Genomic DNA, 18,499 nt, shown 5'->3' with positions numbered 1-18,499 from the left:
GAGGGACACTGTTGGGTCATAGATTGGACTTTTTTGCTTTGGGAAGAACTGGCACATCATCTTCCAAAGTGGCCATGCCACATGTTCTCCTAGTAATGCCTGAGACTGCTGGTATCTCACATCCTGCAGCTGTTGGTGCACTGCTGTTTCTTAGAGCTCAGCAGTTCTAATAGCTGTGCCATACTACCTCATATCATTTTAATTTATGATTCCCTGATGATATGGGATGCTGAACATAATTTTGTATAACTATTTGCCATGTTTTACAGAGTAGGAAAAATATTGTGTGTGTGTGTAGTGCTGGGGATTGAACCCCAGGCCTCACATAAACTAGGCAAGTGCTCTACCACTGAGCTATATCCCATCCTTTAAAAAATTTCCTAGGCTGGGCTCAAGTTTGCAATCTTCCTGCCCCAGCCTTTTGAGTAATTGGGATTGTTGGCCTGCAACAGTGCACTTCATAAAAATTGAACTTTATAAAGTCATGTTATTGGTATTTTTTTTCAGTCAGTTGGTATTTGGTATTGTGAATTAAAACTCATCATCAAGGACTGGAGAAGTAGCTCAGTATTAGAAAGTTTGTATACCATGTGTGAGGCCCTGCATTCAACCCCTCATACCAGAAACAAATATACACTACCATCACTAAATCTAAGATCACATAGATTTTCTTATTTTTTTTCCGATTTCTTTTAGTTTTCCACATTTTAGTTATGGACTATTATGAGTTAATTTTTGTAGGAGCTTCTGTTTTTGTCTACATTCATTTCACTCAATATGGTTTGAATAACTTGTTCAATCACCATTTCTTAAAAAACAAGAATATTGGATTTCATTTTAGTTTGAATTTCCAAAATCATGGCCTTGAGTAATCTAGATACAATACTGAATTTTATCCATTTCTCAGGAATGTCAGGGGGTGCCCATACACCACTTAATTGAAGCATTCTGTGCTGGGTCCTAATGACCACCAGAGGGTATGTGCCACCTTCCTGGATATGGCAGTGTCATAATACTGTTATGGTGGAGTGATAATGCTAACATGTTGTCCATGTGCAGCCTCTAATGCTAATGTATTATCCATAGTAGCCTTTGATGCTATTGTGTCCACATGTGGCCTCTGATACAAATATAGTATTCGTAGAGTGGACTTGAACACTAATACAACAGCTTCCATGTTAATATAATGTCCACATCATGGCCTCTAATTCTAAAATAATATTCACAACATGGCATCAAAAACTAATATAATAGCTGCCCTATGATCTCTAATCCAAATATAATATATATACTATAACATCTAAAACAAAATAGTATATCCCTATGATCTTTAATACTAATATGATATCCATAGTGTAGCACCTAAGGCTAATATAATAGCTGCCCTGTGTCCTTTCATGTTCTTATGGTATCCATAGCTATTGTGGTTTATTTTATTTTATTTTATTTTATTTTTTTTTCTGTTTAATTTTTTTATACTTTATTCCTTGTATCAATAGGTTAAGAAAGTAAAATTTTCCCAGGTACTGATTTATAGATACTATTTATAAGTAGAATCAAAAAGCTCAGTTTCACAAACAGTAACATTCAGTGATCTCTTTAAATGCGATTTTAATCCTTATTTTAAGCTAAGGGCAATAATTTAATGCAGTAAGTTAAATTCACACAAAACCTGTATACTGTGAACTACAAAAGTGGTTCTTGTAACTACATACAGTTTTAGTCAACTACACATTTCCAAAAGTACTTACAAATATGTTAAAAAAACACTACCCCAAATGCTTATCCTACCATTAGCTCATTAAACATTGCCATTCCTGCTCCTGAAAGTAGATGATTGGGAAAATGAGTTCTAAAACTTAAAAAGTAACCTAAGTCCAAAAGATTTTAAATCAAAAAAGTCTTTCAACATGGAAGCATCAACATGAAACTTTTTAAGTTTCTAAAAAAATAAAAAAATCACTCTTTAGAAAATATTAAAACAAATTATCATTTAAGACACATAAACATTCTTACAAAAACTTGTAGTTTCAAATATCATCTCCTTAAAAGAAAACCAGTTCACTATCTTTAATAACATCTCAGACCACTGTTGTCTAAAAACTTCAGAATATGTAAGGCATATGTCTCAGCTGTCATAGTCAAAATGACACTTAGATTTCACATATTAAACAGCTATAGTATAGCTTATAATGGCACAAATATACCTAACACATAAATACTACTTCATCCTTTAGATAGTCAAAAGTCAGAAGGAACTGCATAATTTGTAAGGTACTTTAACTTACATGTAGTCATTAAACTCAGTAAGTAATTCAAGTATAATCATGTAAAGGCAGGCAATTAAAGGCTCAAGGATCACTCTAAAATCAAAGACATGAAAATAAAGGCTGAAAACTTTGTTTCTCCATCTTTCATTTACATGCCTAGATATTAGGACATTACTAAACAAAATACACAATTATTATATATGATTTCCACAGAATATAATGAAATTTCATGAAGTACAAAAATTATCAAGATCCGTAGTTTGCTTCATCAAATGCTTTTCTAGCTCGTTTCAATTCTTCATTCATGGTAAGCAAGTCTTTAACCCTAGCAAACTTCCTTGGGTCCTTTTGAATCAAGAAGACGATATCTTCAACTTGTACTCGACCTTGTCTTCCAATTGACATTGCCTTGTGAGTCATTTCAGTGATGAACTCTATGACAAGATCTTCAAGAATATCCACTGACTCAGTGTAAGGATTCTGGTCATCCCCAAACCCATACATCATACATCGTAATTCTTTAGAAAAAAGTCTCTTTCTTTTACCCTGTCCACCTTCCGCACCTCCTCCAATTTCTTCATTTTCCTCCTCAAAGGTCGGGTCTTCTTCCTCATCTGCCATCCCACTAGCCCTCCAGCCCACAGCGCCAGCTATTGTGGTTTAGATATGAGTTGTCCTTTAAAAAATCTCATATGTGAGTCAATGAGAGAAAATTTAGATGTGTAATGACTGGATCCTGAGAGCATTACCCTGCATCAGTGCACCAACCTAATGAAAGCATTAACCTAATTATCCACTGATAGGGATTAACTGGGTGGTAACTGTAGGATATAAAGATAAAGATTAGGGTATAAAGATAAAGATTCTGATGGACCAAAACATGGGATGATGGGCTCTATTTTAGCTAAAATATGCAAACATATGTTGAATAACCAGAACAGTGAATTTCTGAGGTTGTGCATCAGGACTAGGTAGTAGCACAGCTCTCTGCAACACTAAACAAGCTAATCAATCAATAGAATCCAAGCTCAGGATGCATTTGCAACCTGAGGAAAGAGAGGAAATTAAAATTGGGATGGTGGTATGAAGCTGTAGCATAATGTCCTCTAAGATAATCAGAGGTGGATCACAGGGGTCCTAATGGTAGCCACCTCCAGGTTCTCCCTTAGATGTGGTTCTGTGGGGGATCCTGGAGTTGCCTCCATGTTTGTCTGTTGTTCCCCAGGAAGCTCCTATCAACAAAGATGCAGGCCTGGGTTGTTGTGCTTGCATTTTTCTGAGTTTACCACCCACATCCAGAACTTTTTAATCTCTTTCCATAGGCAGCAACTGCATACTGAGCCTGAGTTTATCAGAATTATCAGTTTATTCAGAATTCACTTTTCCCTCTGTGAGGTATGCAAAGGTAAAGGCAGTCCAGGGTCCAGACTAGAGTAGAGACCTGGGGGAGCTCAGAGACACCAGGGCCTCCATGGCATGGATTCATAGCAGTTATGGTATTTGTTCACCCATTGAAGCACATCCTGATTGCTTAAGGTATTGGGGCATTGTGAATAGAACTACTATATGTAACGGTGTGCTGTTATCTCGGTATACATTTTTGAGGCAGTTTTCTATATTTTTAGGACCATATGGTGACACCATGTCTAACTTTGCAGAAAATGGCCAGTTTTTTTGATAGTGATGAGCTGTTGTGTGCTGTACCAGCAATGCACAAGAGTGCCTGTGGCTGTTCATCATCCTCATGGTTGATACTGCACTTAGTAAAGAACTTAGCAGCTTAGTAGTTGTGCAGTGCACCTTGGGGTCTTAGTTTGTGCTTTCCTCATGACAGGTGATACTAAGAGTCATTTCTATGGTTCTTTGCCATCTTGTATCTTTCTTGTGCATTGTCTGTTCAGATCTTTACCCATTATGTTGTGTTATTGTTGAGTGTCTTACTATATTTTTTACACAAGTTTGTTTTAGACATATACTTTCCAATGTTTTCCCCAGTCTTTGACTTGTCTTTTTATTTCCTTAATATGATTTTTTTTTTTTACAGAGCAGTTTAATACAGTCCACATTATCAGGTTTTTCTTTCAAGGATTTGTTGTTGTTATTGTTTGTTTGTTTGGTCGCAGGGATTGAACCCAGGTGTGCTTAACCACTGAGACACATCCCCAGCTTTCATGGATTTTTTGGGGCGTGCTGTATTTAGAACCTCATCATGAAACATGTGGTCATGCACATCTTCTAGAGTTTTACAGTTTCCCATTTTAAATGCAAATCTAGAGAGTATTTTGATAGGTTCTGGCATCCATATGTGTGGCTTCTTGAAGTGTGTGTCCTTTTGAAGTCAGTGATGTCTAGTCTAAGTTTAAAAAGAACGTGTTGGGAATTTCTGGAATGCACAGAATCTTCAGGTCAGGTTTGAGATAATTTCATCTTAATTATATTGAGACCTGAACAAAGTATATCTGCATTTAATTATATTTCATTTGATTTCTTTATAAACATCTCAAGATTTTCTGAAAGAATGATTGTACTTTAAGACTTACATGAAAGTACTTCAAATTTGGGGGTCTCTATTTGAAATATTAATGTTTTAAAATTTTTCTTATTCCAGTTTACAAATTTCACTGTTTCCTCTACGTGATTGCTGAAATCAATGAAATTTTGCCTATGGGCCATGTATTTTGCTGTTTGCTCCATTCATTCTGATCAATACATAGGATGGTAGGCTCTTTTTCTTTCTGATTTCCAAAATCATGACCTGGAATAGTCAGAAGTATGAATTTTAGAGCTTCATTGTGCCTAGCACAAGGGGGTGCAGCTCTGAACAGTGAACACCCAGCATCCTGCACTGTCTACAGTGGCCAGCAGGGGACCACTTTCTCTGATCAATTGCTTTTGGGGGCTGTGTTCTGTGCTCTAATCAAACTTCCTTCTCCTGGGGACCCACCTGAGAGATGCCACATCTAGGGACTCCCAGGGGCTCTATCTAAGGTGTAGACCAGAGGGTTTTTTTTTTTTTTTAAACCTGGGGACACACCTAGAAAGATAGATACCATGGCCTGGGGATGCCTGGTGGATATATCTATGGTGAGGACCAGAGCTTCCTTCTCCTTGGCACCTACCCATGGAGACTCCACTGTGGATTCAGGATGACTGAGGTCCATGTGAGGAAAACATGAGGAAGAAGCTTCCTGTGCACTGCCTGGTGGGCTGAAAAGTAAGTTCTGCCATGTTCTTTACTTTCTCAGGTAATATTTTAGGAGAACTTATTTTACAACAGTATTTCTTTTTTTAATATTTATTGTTTAGTTTTCAGTGGGCACAACATCTTTATTTATTTTTATGTGGTGCTGAGGATCAAACCCAGTGCCCCAGCGCATGCCAGGCTTGTGCGCTCTGGCTTGAGCCACATACCCAGCCCCACAACAAAAACAGTATTTCTTACTGAGGCTTTGGCTGCTCATTATCATGGTATGTCAATGCATTTTGTATGGCTTGAGTGTCTAAGGACACAAATGCCCCCTCAAGGTGGTACAGGGAGGTCCCATTGCCGGGAGTCTCACTGGGGCCTGAGAATAAGGGCTCATGAAAATGCAGTAAGTAGCTCTCAGGAGCCTCTAGGGTGAGAGACGTAAGGATTATGATGGATTGCACTACCCTGAATCCTGGGTAACTACAGAATCATCACTGCAGTTACCAGAGCCTTATGAAGTGAGGGCAGCATGGGTCAAATGACAAACTGTAGTACCCATAATTCTTGGGGACCTGCAGCTTGCAGAGACCTCTGCAGAGAGGGCTGTACTGACAAAAAATCAAACTATGCTGCCAATTACTTTTGGGTGCCTGCTCTGCCCAGGAGCCTCTGGGGTGAGAATTGCAAAGGCAGAATACCTGACTTCAATGCTCAGAACTTCTGGGGATGCCTACATACCCTGTAACCCTGTAAGTCCCAGAGGTTTGTGTGGTGACAGTTGTATTGTTAGAGCACACTACCTAGTATCTCTAGGGTACCAGGGAAAGCATGGGGTCTTCAGCTCCTGTGATCTTCAGCAGGACTGTGCAGGGAAACCCTAGACTGCATTATCCAGAGCCATCAGGGACTGCAGCTCCCAAAATCCTCCGTGGTGACCTGCTCGGGGTGAGTGGGCAAACTATTGAACTGCATTGCTCACGATCCTAAGGGGGAATTTGAGCTTCAGAATTTTCTGCAGTGAGTAGGAAAAACAGGACTATATTGCCCACAAATCTCGGTGTCAGCAGCTCTCAGGATCCTCTGTTGTGAGGACTGTTGGACTGAGAACTTAACTGCAGTATCCAGAATCCTTGGTGAGGTGTGTTTCCCAGGTGAGTATGCAGCCTGCAACCCCCAGAGGCCTCCCAAGTAAGAGCTGTGCATTATGCAGGTCAGACTATACTACCTACAATTCCTGGGGACACACTGGTGAATGTGCTGCCTGCAATTCCAGGAGGCTTCCATAGTGAGGTCTTCAGTACCAAGACAAGCATGTGGCCTTCAGTTCTCATGGCCCTTGCAGTAGGGGCATGTAGGCAAAATACTGGACTACCTTATCCAGAATCTTCAGGGGGGATCACAGTTCCCAGGATCTGCAGTAGTGAGGGCTTCAGGGTAGGGAGCTAAACCATACTACCTAGAATTCTTGGAGGTGCCCATGTCCATGTGGCCTGGAACTCTCAGAGGCTTCCACAGTGAGGGCTATGGAGGCAGAAGGCAAGACTAAACTACCCAGAATCCCTGGGGGCCTACAGCTCCCAGACACCTACCTTTTGAGTACTGCTGGGGCAAGCTTTGTATTGCACTACACAGACTCCTCAGGGGTGTCTAGGCAGGCTTATGCTACACAGATTCCAGACCTTTGATGGTGAAGTCCACTTAGGTAGGATGGACTGCACTACCCAGAATAATCAATGGCCCACAGCTCTCAGAGACCTCTGCGGTCAGGGCTGACTGAATAGAACTGACTACAATACTCAGAATTCCTGAGGGTTCTGAGCTCTTTGTAGTCACTATACAGTTGAACATAGCACCAGGCTATAATACTCATGATCCTTGGGGGCTTGCAGCTCCCAGAATCCACTGTAGTGATGCTGCATGGGCAGAACACCAGACTATACTGTCCAGAATCCCTAGGGATGCCTGAATGACTGTGTAGCCTACAATTTCTAGAGACCTGCTCGGGGTGGGGGCTGCATTGTAGAAGACTAGATTACACTGCCCAGAATCCTGGGTGGGTGTATGAGGGTTAAAGTGCTACTTGAAGCCTTCCTAGGCTTCTTGAGTGAGGGCTGAATGGTCAGAATCCCATACTACACTGTTCAGAATCACTAGGGGTTCCTGAGTAGCCTGCAGCTCACAGAGACCTCTTCAGCTGGGCTGCATTGTAGAATACAAGACTGCACTACCCAGAATCCTGGTGGTATGAGGGTAAATGTGCTACTTGTATCCCCTAGGCTTCCGGGGTGAGGGCTGCATGGGTAGAACACCAGAGTCCACTGCCAGGGTCCTCCAGGGTGCCTGGGCCAGCACATGGCATGCAACTTCCATGGTCCTGAAGGGCAAAGACTGTGTGAGCAGAGCACCAGAATACACTTGTCTAGAATCCCTGAGAACCCTGAATCTGTGTAGCCTGCAGCTCCCAGAGGCATCTATGGTGAGAGCTGGACAGGCAGGACAGACTGAATGACCTAGAATGCTCTCAGAGGCTACTGGAAATTTGGTCTGAGTTCAGGTTCTTCTAGCCTCCCTCATTGGTCATCCTGGGCTGGGAATTAACAGATTTTCTTAAAATTCCTGATTCAAAAATGACCCTGGATAAGTCATTCTGTCTCAAAGACTACATGTCCCAGAAGCCTTTGTGGTGGTCTCTGCCCTTGGGCGCCTGAGTGAGGGGCTAGACTCCCTGTGGAAGCCTCCCTCTGTGCCTCTGCCCACCTGCCTCAGGCTGCTGCAGGCCTTGGCCTAGTGGAGTGCAGGGAGGGGGTCTCCTCGACTCCATTTCTCCTCTCCTGAGATTCCACTCCTCATGGTGCCACAGCAAGACCTAGTTACAGCAGTGGGAACAGATTTTATTCAGTAACTGCTGAGGTTGGAAGAAGGTGCTGACATTCACCAGGGAGCTGGGAGAGGCCCCTCCTCTGAGCCTTGAGCAGCTGGTGCACGTGCACGTGTCCAAAGGGGCGTGGTGAAGAAGGGGAGGGGCCTCGCCGCCATCTTTAATGCTGCCTCCCTGAGAGTGAGAAGCTGGCTTCCCCCTCAGGACCAACCCGGGAGAGCCCCAGCTCACTGGAGTGTTGGGTCACTCCACAGAGAGTGGCAGAGCTCCCTTCTCAGAGCAGATTGCGAGAGCGACCCAGGTTGGGGACCCTCGTGGGTCATGCCTCCAGGGACTCCTGGAGCTCCCTTCTCCTTAGAGCAGCCTCAGGGGACTTTTGGCTTACAGACTTCATGAGTCATGGCTCTAGGAATGCCTGGGGTTCTTTTGTCTTCATATCGGCCTGAGGGGGATGCCTGTCTTGGGAACCCTCATGTGGCATGTTTCTAGGGTTTCCAGGGTTTCCTGAGGGAGATGCCAGGGTTGGGGACCCTCACAGTTCATGTCCCTAAGTAGTCCCGTGGTTCCCTTCTCCTCAGAGCATCTGGAGGAGACGCCAGTGTGGGGACTCTGTTGGGTCATGTCTCTGGGGATGCCCGGGGTTCCCTTCTCTTCAGAGCAGCCTGAGGGAGATGCCTGGTGTGGGGCAGCCCTATTTTGTATTATAGAGACAGGGTTTCACTGAGTTGCTTCATGCCTTGCTTTTGCTGAGACTGGTTTTGAACTCAAGATCCTTCTACCTCAGCCTTCTGAGCCGCTTGGGTTTAAATACATTACTTCTAACAAAGCCAAAATTTATTAAAAATACATCCCCTGTATTTTTAATAATGAACCACATTTTTATTCTTTAATCTTTGCTTAGTTTTTTTAAAAAATTTTTTTAGTTATAGAAGGGCACAATACATTTATTTATTTTTATGTGGTGCTGAGGATCAAACCCAGTGCCTCACACATGCTAGGCAAGCACTCTACCACTGAGCTACCACTGCCACACATTTTTGTTTTGGTGGAGAGTTTAATTAGCAAGAAGCCACCCCTCCAGGACCCTCTTGCTAAGGCTTCCCCCTCCAGACCCTGCCTCTTCTCCAGACCCCACCCATATTCTTTGGCCCTGCCTGTCTTCCTGAACCACCTTCCCCCTCCTTTCTACCCTGCCTCTCCTCTATGTCTTACTCATGTTCTAGGGCCTGTCCCTCCCTCGGGTCCCACCCATCTGCCAAGCCCTGATCCCTTGTGACTCATTCTCCCCCTCCTTCAGACCCTGACTCTCCTCCAGACCTTTCCCTTCTTCCTGTCCTGGTCCTCCTGCAGACCTCACCTTCCTCTCTCTCTTTTTTTTTTTTTAATTTTTGTTTTGCACATGGACACAATGCCTTTATTTTGTTTATTTATTTTTATGTGGTGCTAAGGTTTGAACCCAGTGCCTCACACATGCTAGGCAAGTGCTCTACCACAGAGCTATAACTCCAGCCAAATCCTCCTTCTCTTTAAGACCCTGCCTCTTCTCCAGACCCCACCCATCTTCAAGCCCCCCTCCTCCTCCTGACCTTCCCTCCCACTCCTCCAGACTCTGCCCTTGCTAGTCTAGGATGAGCAGCTCCCTGGCTGCTGTGCTAATTGGCAGTATATTTGTAATGGTGCACAAATAACGACCATTGTATAAACACATCCTGCATTGGATGAATTATCTTGACTGTATCAGAATTCGTTATACCATAAAATAACTTTAGAAAAGTCACCTTTCTCTCTTTTTATTTTCTCTATAGATCATGAACATTTGAAACAAAATCAGAATTTGTTAAAGGGGATGACAGCCAGCCTTGAGCCCTGATGATCCCAGGATCCCATCCAGTGGGAGGACTATAAGTAGCAGTCCAAGGTTTTGTATGCTAATTGATTGTTTTTCTTATTTTAGAGTTATTCTGCAATGTAATTCCCCATGGCCTCCAGGTCTCCAGTTCTGTGCAGTAGGTTTTTCCAATTCAATTTTTGATTAATATTCTTTCAGTTGTCTACAGAATTTTTATAATATTTTTTTTTTTTAGTTGTCAGTGGATCTTTTTATTTTATTTATTTATTTTGTTTATTTATATGTGATGCTGAGGATTGAACCCAGGGCCTGACACATGCCAGGCAAATGCTCTGCCTTTGCACCACAAATCTAGCCCTTTATAGAATTTTTAATTCTGTGGACTTCTATTTTTTATAAGGAATATTTTAAAAATTACTTTTAGCTTACTTTGTTTTTGATTGAGAGAATTCTGATTTTGTTTCAGTGGCTTTTATATTAATATGATATCTGTGCTACAGTATATCCAATACCAATAAAATAGTGGCACTGTGGCTTTAAAAACCAATATGATATCCATGCTACTGCAACTCAAGCTAACATAATAGATGATTTGTGTCTTTTAATCTTACTGTAATATCTATATAATAGCATATATAACATGATATATGATTTCTGGCTTTAAATATTAATATTATATCCATAATATAGCATCTTAATTTAATAGTACATATGTCCTGTGTCCTTAGGACAAATATTATATCCATAATGTTGGATTTAAAACTAGTATAATAGATACCTTGTGGACTTTAATACTAATATGCTATCCATACTGTAGCTCCTAAACTTAATATAGTAGCTGCCTGGGCCCTTTAATATGATATGTAATATGTTAAACATATTGTGCTCTTTAAAACTAAAGTAATAACTGCTCTGTGGCCTTTAGTGCTAATATAATATTTATAATTTACCATGAAAAACTAATGTAATAACTTCCTTGTGTCCTTTAATATTGATAGTATAGCATCCAAAACTAATATGATATCTGCCCTCTAGACTTTAATATCATAATATTCATACTGTGACCTCTAAATTTAATACAATGTCTGTCTTATGGCCTTTATTACTGGTTTGTTATTCATACTGGTTTGTTATTCATGGAAAACCTATTAAATAACTGTTCTGTGACCTTGAATATTAATATTATTTCCATATTATAGCAAAAAAATGATATTGAAGGTCTTTATTACTAATAGATTCAAACTATAATATCTAAAACAAGTAAGTAGGTGTGCAATAGAATTTAATACTAAGTGACATCCATGCTAAAGCATGTTAAACTTTATAGCTCCCCTGTAGCTTTTGATACTAATATTATAGCCTCCAAAACTGATGTAATAGATGTCCTGTGGCCTTTAATATTAATGTTACATCATTCCTATAACCTGTGAAGCCAATTTAAAAAGTTTCTTATAAAATTTAATATTCATTTAATATCCATATTATAAATCTAAAACTGATAAATAGGTGCTCCATGTAAAACTGGTAAATAGGTCCTATAGAATTAATATGATATTGTATCACCTTAAACTAATATAATGTCAGCTTTGTGGCCATTAAACTAATATGATATTTATAGGATAGCATTAAAATCAATAGACTACCATGTTGATGCTAACATGATATCCATACTTGAGTATCTAATAGTACATAATTATTGACCTGGAGTGTTTAATTCTAATATGATATTCATATTGGAACATCTGAAACTGATGCAATAGTTGCCCTGTGGCCTTTGATATTTATATGATATCCATCCTATAGTATCTAAAGCTAATAAAATATATTAGCTACCCTGTGGCCTTTAATATTAACATAATATCCATACTGCAGTATTTAAAATAATAGATGCACTGTGGCCTTAATACCATATAAGTGGTTTGGATATGCTCAGGTGTGAAACAATGTAAGGAAGTTTAAGGTGAAATGATGGGTTATGAGAACCTTAACCCAAATTAGTAATCCCCTGACAGGAATTAACTGAGTGGTAACTGCAGGCTGATAGTGTGTAGCTGGAGGAGGTGGGTCATTGAGGTTGTGCCTTTTGGGTACATATTTGGTGAGCTGAGCTTAGGTTCTCTGCTTCCTGATCACCACTTTCCTTCACCACACTCTTCTGACCCACCTTAAGCCCCAAGGAATGGAGTTGGCCATCTCTTGGCTAAGATCTCTGAAACTGTGAGCCCCTAAATGAACTTTTCCTCCTTTAAAATTGTTCTTGTCAGGTCCTTTGGTCAAAGCAGCGAAAAAGATGACTGAAACAATAACATACATGTCATAGATCTAAAACAAATGTAATAGTTGCCCTGATGCCTTTAATACTAATGTGATATTAAGAGTGTAACATCTAAAATTGATATATAATAGTTTCCCTGTGACATTTAATGTTAATATAATATTCATTCCATAACATCCAAAACTAACATTATAGCCTCCCTATAGCCTTTTATACTAAAGTACTATCCATACTATAGCATTTCAAGCTAATATAATATCTTCCCTGTGGCCCTTAAAGCTAATGTAATGCATACTATTGCATCTAAAATTGATATAATAGCTGCTCTGTATCCTTTAATATCAAAAGAGATCCTCATTATAGCATCTTAACTTGATATAATAGTTGCTCTTTGGCCTTAATATTTATATGATACCCATAATAGCATCTAAAACTGATAAAATATTATCCCTGTGGCCCTTATAGGTAATATGATACCCAAACTATATCTCCTAAAACTAATATAATAGCTAGACTGTGACATTTAATATTAATATTTTATCCATATTATGCCCTCTAAAAGTAATAAAATATCCCCCTTGTCATTTTAAGTAAAATATCCATATGATAGCAATAAACCCTATAATATAGCATATCCATATGATAGCATATAAAGTTAACATAATAGCTGACCTCTGGCATTTAATGGTAATCTGTTGGGCTGGGGATGTGGCTCAAGCGGTAATGCACTCGCCTGGCATGCTTGATGTGGAACTACAGATCTTGTTTGCCAAGCTGGATTTTGATCTTCTTTTGGTCCCATCTCTTCTTTCTATGCCCCTGTTTATCACTTGTAGAATGGAAATGTTTAATCTATGCCATTATATATTAGATTATGTAGCTTGCTTTGATTTTTATGGGGTCTCATGCTGAGTTTTCCTTAAGTTTCAGAAGAGGTTTTGGACTTTGGCTTTTGGGGAATACTGGAACTGTTAAGAACATATGGACTCCTGCAAATGAACTCAATGTATTTTGCATCATGAGATGGACATGAACTTTTGGGGGCCAAGGGCACAATGTTATGGTTTAGATATGAAGTGTTATTCTAAAGCTCATGTGTGAGAAAAGGCAAGAAAGATTTAAAGGTGAAATTATTTGGTTATGAGAGCCTTAACCTAGTGAGGGCATTAATCCACTGATAGTGTTTAACTGGATGGTAACTTTAGGAAGGTAGTGTGTAGCCAGAGAAGGTGGGTCACTGGAGACATTTCTTTGGAGTGTATATTTGTCTGGTGAGCAGAACTCTCTATCTGCTTCCTCTTTGCCATGTCTTGATTTACTTCCTACCTCTATACCATTTTGGCAAGAGCCATGGAGTTGGTCTTCTACAGACTGAGACCTGGAAAATATAAGTGTCAAATAAAATTTTCATTCTCTAAAAATTTTTCTTGTCAGGAATTTTAGACACAATGGCAAAAAAGCTTACTAAAACAATACTGTACTATCTAGAAATAATATAATAGTGGCCCTTTGGCCTCTTATATTAATAATATAACATCTAAAATTAATAGTTACCCTGTGGTGTTTAATCATATTATGATATAAATAGTATAGCATCCAAAACTAAGATAATACCTTCAATGGCTTTTAATACTACTATGATATCCATAATATTGCAACTAAAACTAATATTATAGCTTCCCTGTGGCTTTTAATATTAATGTAATATCAATAATATGGTCACAGGGTAGCTATTATATTAGCTTTATAAATAACTGTATGGATATTAATATTAAATGTAAGGAAAATAAAAAGAGACAGAGAGAGAAGATGGAGAGTCAGAATGACAGAATGGCAGAATGGTCAAGCTGCCAGCTTTATTTATATCAATAGGTTGCATTTGGTCATTGGCATCAGTAATATACTATTGTTTATTGTGTCATTTGGAAGGTTATAGAGTTAGCAACGTTATGCAGCTTATTCCTCAGTTACATTCTATAGTTACAATATGCAATATTAGAAGCTTTGTGTAGCTATCAAGAAAGTTTTTATTTACATTTACTGTTAGGTGGGCAGGTCCAGGAGCATGGGAATTTGGGGAAACATTTTTATTGTATAACAAGACTGTTTCTTTATTCCCAGGAGCTGTGTGCCTGCGATCAAGGTCAAAGCCAATAAGACTCTAGCACAAAGCCTTCTAATGCAAGGCATTGCTACAGCAGGTAGGCATCCCTTGTCTTTGCACAGAAGTTTTCTTAGTATCCAGGCATTTCTCGTCTTGGCACAGAAACTTCCTAGCCACCAAGCATGCCACATTTATGAAGCTGTCAGAGACCCCAGTTCCAAACACAGAACCCTTGTGGGCCAAAGGGAAGCTTTAAGGCCAAAGGAAAGCTGGTATATCAGTTTTACATGCTATAATGTGGATATAATATTAGTTTTAAAACTGAAGAGCTGCCTTTGACCTTTTAATACAAACATGTCATCCATACTATGAACTTGTAATAGATATAATAGCTCCCCTGTGAACTTTATAACTAATATGATATCCATATTATGGCATCAAAAACTGACATAGTAGCTGAAATGTGTGAATTAGTATTATATCCATACTGTGGACCTAAAACTAATAACATACCTTTCCTGTGGCCTTTCATATTAATACAATGTCCATATTATATCATCTAAAACTAATAGAATAGCTGTCCTGTGGCTTTTAGTACTAATATGATATCCATATTATAACATTTGCCAAGGTCCCTTAATATTAATATGATATTGTTAAACTAGCACCTAAAACTAATAAAATATTTGCCCGTGGGCTTTAATATTTTTTAAAATTTAATATATTTAAATATATATTAAATATATATATTCATATATACCATCTAAAAACAATATAATAGCTTCTCTATGGACTTAAATATTAATATAATATTCATACTGTGACATATAAAACTAATATAATAGCTACACTGAATTTTTTAAAAATATTGTTTTAGTTGTATATGGAAACAATACCTTTTATTTATTTTTTTTAATGTGATGCTGGGGATTGAACTCAGTGCCTCACATGTGCTAGGCAGGCACTCTACAAATGAGCCACAACCCCAGCCCAACTACCCTGTGACTTTTAATAATAATATAACATCCATAGAGTAACCCATAAAACTAATATTGTAAATTCCCTGTATATTATATTAATATAATCATTATATTATCATTATATTATTATTAATTATTAATATGACATCCTTGATATAGTATCTAAAACTGAAGATCTCTTCTATGGCCTTTACTATAGCTATTAAAAGTGGCATAAGGGCTCAAGTGGTAGTGCGCTTGCCTGGCATGCATGCGGCCCAGGTTCCATCCTCAGTACCACATACAAACAAAGATGTTGTGTCCGCCGATAACTAAAAAATAAATATTAAAATTCTCTCTCTCTCTCTCTCTTAAAAAAAAGTGGCATAATAGTTTTCTTGCAGCCTTTAATACTATAGTAATGTGATATCCATACTCTACCATCTAAATATAACAAAATAGCTTCCCTGGAGTCTTTAATAATAATGTAATATAGTACTACAGCATCTAAAACAAAGAGAATAGCTGCCATGTGGCCTTAAATACTATTTTATTCATATTATTAGATAATACTGACAAAATAGCTGCACAGAATAGATGCTATAACAGAAACATGATAGCCACATGTAAAACTGATACAACAGCTGCCCTGTGACCTTTAATACTAACATTATCCATATGATAGGTTTAAAAATTAATAAATCACCTGCCTGTGGATTTAGTCTTAATATTTTATCCTTACTATAGCATCCTTATTATAGCATCTAAAACCAATATAATAGGTTTCCTGTGGATTTTAGTACTAATATAATATTCATATTATAGAATCTTAATATAATATCTGCCTTGTGATCTTTAATACTAATAAGATATCTATACAATAGAACTTAAAATTAATATTATAGCTGTCCTGTGGGCTTAAATACTAACACAATATTCATATTATAGTTTCAAAATTGAATATAGTAACTGTGTTTTTAAATTCTAATATGATATGCATATTATTGTGTCAAAACCTAAGATAATGTATGCCATGAAGCTTTTAATAATAAGATATTCATATTATAGTGTGTAAAATGAATAGCTGCACTGCCTAATTTATTACTAATATAATACTCATCCTATAGCATCTAAATCTGATATAATAATTGTCTTGTGGCCTTTCCTACTAATATAATATATAATAATATCTAATTACTATTAATATAATATCCATAAAATAGTGTATAACTGTAATGTAAGAGCTGCAAAGTGGCTTTTATTATTAACTCAAACTCCATTCTATAACTCCTTAAACTTAGCTTATAACTCCTTAAAAATAGCTTGTTGTGGCATTAATATTAATAAAGTAAGTATCCTGTGGCTTCTAGTACTAATATAATATGTAGCCTTCAATATTAATATAATATCCATATTATGAACTCTAAAACAAATATACTAGCTGCCCTGTGACCTTCAATATTAATATATAATCTGTACTATAGCATATAAAACGAATATAATAGCTGCTTTGTGGTCTTTAACTAAGAAGATATCCAAACTATAGCATTTGAAGCTTACATAATTGTTGCCCTGTGCCATTTAATATTAATAGGATATCCATACCAGAACATCTAGAACTAATATATGCCCTCTTACCTTTAATACTAATACAGTGTTTCCATTGGTATTAAAGATCACATTATGTGTGTTATATTAATATTGAAGGCCACAGTTCCGTTATTACATTGGTATTAAATGTGATTGGGTGGGTGTGTATATACTAATATTTATGACCTCTATTAGTAACTTAAAATCCAAAATATAGCATCAGAAATGAACATAATAGTTTCCCTATGGCCTTTAATATAATGTACATATCAGAATATGTGAAACTGATATAATAACTACCCTGTGCCTTTAGTATCAATATGATATTCACAGTATATCATTTAAAGCTAATGTAATAGCTGCTCTGTGTTTTCTAATACTAACATTATATTCACATCATATCATCTGAAACCGACATAATCACTGCCTTGTGCCTTGAATACTAATGCAGTATTCATGCTATAGCCGATAAAATAATGGCTACCCTTCAACCTTTAATAATCATATGATGTGAGTATAGTAGCATCTAAAATTGATAATAGCTGCACCATGGCCTTTAATATTGATATAACATCCATACTTGGCTTATGAAACTGAAATAATAGCTGTCCTTTGTTCTTTTAATACAAATACAGAATCCATACTGTAGTATCTAAAATTAATATAATTGCTGCTCTGAAGAATTTAAGATTAACACAATGTGCAAACTGTAGCACCTAAAACTGCTTGCTGTCCTGTGTACTTTAACACCAATATGTATAGAGTCAGATATTAATACATTAATTGTACTGTGATTTTAATAGTTATATATTCATACTGTAGCAACTAAAGCTGATATAATATCTGCCCTGTGACCTTGAATAATTATGCAATAGTCATTCTATCCATACTAAAGTCTCTTAAACTAATATAATGGTGAGTCTCTGGCATTTAGTACATGTAAAACATATTTACTTCAGCATGTTAAACTGTTCTAATAGCTGCCATGTGGCTTTTCTTATTAATGTAATATCCATATTATAGCATCTATTGCTAATAAGATAGATGAACTTTAATCTTTTTGGGGAAAAAATATATATTATATTAACATAATAAATATAGTAATATATTGATATATTTATTAATATAGAAAAATTTATTAATATAATTTATATATTAATTAAAGGTTAATATAACATTAACCTTTTAATGTGAAATATATATATATATTTATGCCTCTGAAACAAATGTAATAACTTCTCCGAGTCCTTTATTACTAATATCCACAGAGTAGCATCTGACATCTGATATATTAGTCGAAATATAGCCATTAATATTAATATGATATCCATGCTACAGTATCAAAAGTTTTAAAAGTTGAATTTTGGCCTTCAATACTAACATA

General features: G+C 37.5%; 1 pseudogene; it reads right to left on the bottom strand.

Moving 5' to 3' along the window:
• Nucleotides 1-1,488: 1,488 nt before the first annotated feature.
• LOC144250002 (transcription initiation factor TFIID subunit 13 pseudogene) lies at nucleotides 1,489-2,911 on the bottom strand (annotated as a pseudogene).
• Nucleotides 2,912-18,499: the final 15,588 nt, after the last annotated feature.

This window comes from Urocitellus parryii, chromosome 13 (genome assembly GCF_045843805.1).
Source record: "Urocitellus parryii isolate mUroPar1 chromosome 13, mUroPar1.hap1, whole genome shotgun sequence".
Classification (NCBI taxonomy): Eukaryota; Metazoa; Chordata; class Mammalia; order Rodentia; family Sciuridae; genus Urocitellus; species Urocitellus parryii.
The sequence above is the reverse complement of the archived record's forward strand: the minus strand, read 5'-3'. Positions and strand labels throughout refer to the sequence as shown.